The 5,480-nt window shown below is 35.3% G+C and overlaps 1 long non-coding RNA gene across 1 annotated transcript; it reads right to left on the minus strand.

The window, feature by feature from the left end:
- Positions 1-2,571: 2,571 nt before the first annotated feature.
- LOC107703489 (uncharacterized) lies at positions 2,572-4,030 on the minus strand. Its single transcript, XR_001635839.1, has 4 exons — positions 3,931-4,030; positions 3,731-3,808; positions 3,128-3,214; positions 2,572-2,960 (listed from the first exon to the last, which is right to left on the minus strand). It is a non-coding gene; the product is annotated as an uncharacterized LOC107703489 (long non-coding RNA).
- Positions 4,031-5,480: the final 1,450 nt, after the last annotated feature.

The following is a 5,480-nucleotide window of genomic DNA, read 5'->3' on the forward strand; positions in this document are numbered from 1 at the left end:
TAGCATGGTTCAAATCGTACTTATCTGACCGCCATCAATTTGTAGCAGTGAATGAAGAGGTATCATATCGATCACAAGTGCACACAGTAAAATCACCAGTGTAAAACATGCAGTGTTAAATGTTAATAATTCCCAAAATGTTGAATTAACAATCTACAGTGTTGATGAGTACACCCTGTCTGTGTAGTTGCAGGGTGCAACATGATGTGATTTTATTTTACACTAAAAGTGCAAAAAGATGCGCCAAATTGTCTTGACTCCACCCTCAACGACTTCTGCCCAGTGTTGCCAATTTAGCAATTTTGTTGCTAAATTTAGCAACTTTTCAGACTACCCTAGCAACTTTTTCTTCCAAAAGCACCTAGCAACAAATTTAGCAATTTTAAAAATGTATTTGGCAACTTTTAGCAACTTTTGATAAGTGACTTTCAGACAAAAAGGTATACATTCTTTCATATTAGCATAGCAGATTGTCCCTTATTTTTACAGACTTTTCTTAAGAGTGTAGCATACTAACTTACTACTAATACACTGCTTAAAGCATAATTGTTGAGAATGTGTAGAATTACTAGGTTACTAGCTATTAAAAAACTTAAAATTGTAATAATTAAAAAATGTGTAAGTGTACAATAATTCAATGTATTTAATAATAGTTATTCATATTTTAATATTATATCATGCATGTTACAAACAAATCTAAATTGACATGTATAAAATATATTTTTTTGCTGCGATTTGATGATGTGACTCGTACTAATGTCTTTATACAGCCTTTAATGCTGTTGTAAATAACAACTAAACATAAATTATTTTAATTTTATCAAAAGAGTGGGCACAGATTTACAGAGATATGGTCACAAAAGAAAGAAATAAGAGAAAGCGTGGTCCACTCCGGTGAGAATAAGCTAGTTTATTTTGATTCAAAATCTTGACCACCATTCACTGCCATTACAAAGCAGGACATTTTTTGATAGAACTCTGATTGTATTCATCTGAAAAAAGAAAGTCATATACACCTAGGATGGCTTGAGGGTGAATAAATCATGGGGCAATTTTCATTTTTGGGTGAACTATCCCTTTAAGGCAATCAGCTCAAAATCCAATTCCATATGGACCTGGGTGGGGCCCACAATTCTCTTCATTTTGGGTCAGCCATTGGATTCAAACCTGGGAATGGTATACAATTTTGTGTAAATTGTATGGTCCATCTCTAATATAAACATCAATACATTATTATTGTGTTATACTATGCCACAAAACAATTTTTGTGAAAAATTTGCGCTTATTCATAGAAGGAGCAGGATCCATCACGTCAGAACAATCTTGTAAAATGATGTTATTTAACATCTTGCTGTTTCTTGATTTAAAATTACTAAATTTAATGTTGCTCAAAAGACCTTTAAGATGTGTTATAGTTCTACAAGACTTCTTTTACCGATTCTTTTACAGTCTCTTCGGCCTCCCTCCCGGACCTTGTGGTCCGGGGCCAAAAAGCTGGGGGCCCCTAGAATCATCACCATGTTACACCCCAGTTTTCCATAATAAAACAAAACATTTAATCTAAGGGGTATTGTGGTTTTACAATTTTCTCTCAATTTAAAAAGTAGCTATGACTTTCTAATTTCTTGAAAGTGATGACAGAGAGGGTTAGACAAAATAGACCTGACCATTCCATCCCCTCATGTTCTCATTTACAGTAAGAAACTGTATCCGTGGAAAATGTCTGACTGTAACCAAATGGCTGTAAATTTACAAACCTATAACAATGAAAGCCGTTCTGAACCCGTTCCCCTCCCCCATGACATGCCCGTTCACAGTAAGAAAACATATTTGTAGACAACGGTTTAGTACTGTTTCAAAAAAGACTGTGAACTTACAGTATTTTTCATTGTAGAGTTGTGTCTAAAATGGCCCTTAATCAAAAGGCAATTAAAACTGAAAAACTGTAACGTGTTTAACATGTAATACATTTACAGACATTAAGCTCCCCCTAGTGTACAAATGTTGTATTACAAATTTTAGTGTCGTTCTAATGCCTTATGTCCTTTTTTCTATTTCAGACCACAAAGGGAGATTTTTTTAGATGTGCTGCTCATGTTCGTCCATATAATGGCAGTGAACACTGACCAGCTTCAAGCTTAAAAAAATGCAAAAGTATAATGAATGAGCAGACTATGAAAGCGTAAGCGTAATTTATTCCTGTGATGGCAAAGCTGGAAGAACATAATTATGCCAATAGATGGCGACAAGTGAGTGTCTTTTGAGTGCCATTTAATACTTAAACTAAGGCAAAAATACATTAAAAACAGGACTATTGTGATATATTATTACATTTGATTATTATTACATTTTAAAATAACTGTTTTCTTTTTTAATACATTTTTAAAAAATTACTTTTATTAATTTTATTTTTAAATTCTTTTAATTTTTTTCCTGTGATGGCAAAGCTGAATTTTCAGCAGTCATTACTCCATTCTTTGATGAATAGAACGTTCAGGAGTAGCATTTATTTTAAATAGATGTTTTTTTTCAGTGCATGAAGAACATTTCTAATAATTGGAGAGAATATCTCTCTTAAATGCTTCATAGTGAGGGGATTTATTCACTCTTAGGTCACTCTAACGTTATATTGCTCTGGGCCCCTTACCTTTTCAAATAAGTTTAGACAGGTATTGGTGGGTCCTGTTGTTTATTATTGGTCATATTTGTCATATTCTACATAACCTGTAATTTCTCCACCTTCTAGTGGCTGTTCTGAGTTGAGCTTTGAGGTTCACAGTGTTCTCACGGCCTCTGTTGTTCTGAAAGGAGAGTTTCCTGGTCGTTCAGCCCTTTATGCTCTTCTGTGAGGAAGGCGGCCGCTCTTTGTCCCGGCGGGAGGTTGTGCGCTGTCTGTGGGGGAGGGTGTGTGACATGTAACCAAGAGCGCCTCTGCGTCATACCGAGCGGTCCAATCACAGCTAGAAGAGAATGGTATACAGTATACAGTTCAGAGAATGGTAGGTTAAACCTACACAAAACTACTGGTTTTAAAATGTCCTGGTTTTAAAGGTTTACAGGTTTAGGTCAGCATGTTTTACAGTCACATTTGATACAAGTGAGCAGAATAAGTAATTTATCCACTTACCACCTATGTGAAACATAGCTGGGAGTCAGTGGTATATCTAGCCCTCGTCCGAGCTCTCTGTTCGTGCTTGCTTCGGCAGCACATATACTAAAATTGGAACGATACAGAGAAGATTAGCATGGCCCCTGGCGCAAGGATGACACGCAAATTCGTGGAGCGTTCCTCGTTTTTATTAATCATTAATTATTAATTATGAATTTACAGTAATATTTCATATTTTACACTATCAACTGAAAAAGCCTGCAGCGCGCAAGTCCGCCGCTAGATGGCAGCATTGCACTGGCAGTCTCGCATTAGAGCGGCTCACAGCACAACTTTCACATTCAACTCGGATTTAAAGAAGTAATAGGGACAGAGACGGCTTTTTCCCAGCAAAAAAATGTTGTAAGTATTCGCAGTGATAGCATTTATCATCCTGATGTTTCTTTAGATTATTTAATCTACCCGTATTTAATCTGAGAGTTGTTAATGTGTTAGCATCGGTAATGGTAACTCTGAATCTTCGTTCCTTTCGAGTCAAACCAGCAGATTTCGACACGAATTCAATCCAAAATAATTATATAAAATAAACACTAACGTGTAAAATAACTGAAATTTACTTACCTTACTTATGTGTAGTTTTCGCATAGCTTGGGTGCCAAATTTGCGTCGTTTTCTTTGGCTTGTGTTTTTCGTTTGTACCTGGAAACGCAGAGCGAAACAAGAATTAAAACACGTATTTTAATTTCCTACCACAAAAAAATGGTGTTGCTAAATAAATGTTATCGTATATTGCTTCAGTGCTTCATAATTCAGAGGATCACCTGTGCTGTGCAGGACAAACGCTTCTCTTCATTCAGCGCTTAAGATCTACCTTCGAGTACGGTATGTGTGTGTCACCTATCAGATTTGAGTTTTGCCATAACGTACACAACAACGAGTTGGCGCTACAACTGTATTGCAAAACTAAATAGGCCTTACAGATGTAAATACGACTGGATGTCATATTATTTGTTAACCATTTTATTAATCTAAACGTCATTTTACACATTTATGCCCAGTTGTCTGCATATTGAGTATTGTCTTTGAAAAGAAAAGAAAAACATACAGGACCCAATATATAAAGTGTAAGTTTGATGTTTCTGAGACTTTATTTATTTCAAATTTCCAATGTTTTCACAGGTTTTTTGCTCTTGGATCGATTGCAATATTTATAAACAATTATTTCTAATTTTAGTATATGATTTTATTAAAAAGCAAAATAATAACCATCAATCTCATGTTTGTGTTGCGAATTCAGGAGAGTCAATGGTATGTTTGGGCCAAAGATTTACACCAAAGCAACTCAAATCAAATTGTTCAGACCCTACAAAAAGGAAAATAAGAAGGACAACAGGGAAGGAGAGAGAATGCGCTTCCATGCATATCAAACACTGAAAGGCCAATAGAACATTCTTGACATTATCTTAATTCTAAGATCTTTAAAGAATGCAGTCAAGGTTTTCAAAGTATATCACCGCCTGAGACTAGATTAGCAAAATCTCAGTTTTATTTGTTATTAACATTACATTTAGCAGACGCTTTTATCCAAAGCGACTTACAAATGAGGACAATGGAAGCAATCAAAATCAACAAAAGAGTAATGATATGCAAGTGCTATAACAAGTCTCAGTTAGCTTAATGCAGTACACGTAGCAAGTTTTTAAAATTTTAAATAATAAATAAAAAGAAAACAGATAGAATAGAAAAAGAATAGAGCAAGCTAGTGTTAGAGGCCTTTTTTTTTTGCTTTTGTTAGTTGAATAATAAATAAAAAGAAAACAAATAGATAAAATACAAAAAGATTAGAGAAGCATGTTTTTTTTTTAGTGATACTCAAGTTCAAATCAAAGTTTATTTGTATAGTGCTTTTCACGATACAAATCGTTGCAGAGCAGCTTTACAGGAAATTAAGTTTCTACAATATATTTAGTAGTAGCTCGTAATGTGGGGTTTGGGTTTTGTTTCATGTTCATGTTTTCCATGTCTTTTATTTTGTAATTGTTTCACCCTCAGTGTCATGCTTCCCTTGCCCTCATGTATCTCTGCCTTGTGTATGTGTCATGCTCTCATTGGTTATTGTCTAGTCACGTGATTCCCTTGTCTGTGTTATGTTCTCATTGGTTGCTTTAGTCATGTGCCTTGTTCCCATTGGTTTGTTCTTGTCATGTGACCCTCTTGTTTGCTATAAGTAGCCATCATGTTGCCATTGTCTCTTGTCGTGTATTGAAGTTTTAACCCGCTGTCGGTGAGTCTAGTTTGTTTATGCCTCGTCAAGTCTGTTCATGCCTAGTCAAGTCTGTTCATGCCTAGTCAAGTCTGTTCATGCCTCGTC

Source organism: Sinocyclocheilus anshuiensis, unplaced genomic scaffold, assembly GCF_001515605.1.
Source record: "Sinocyclocheilus anshuiensis isolate Anshui unplaced genomic scaffold, SAMN03320099.WGS_v1.1 scaffold330, whole genome shotgun sequence".
NCBI classification, from domain to species: Eukaryota; Metazoa; Chordata; class Actinopteri; order Cypriniformes; family Cyprinidae; genus Sinocyclocheilus; species Sinocyclocheilus anshuiensis.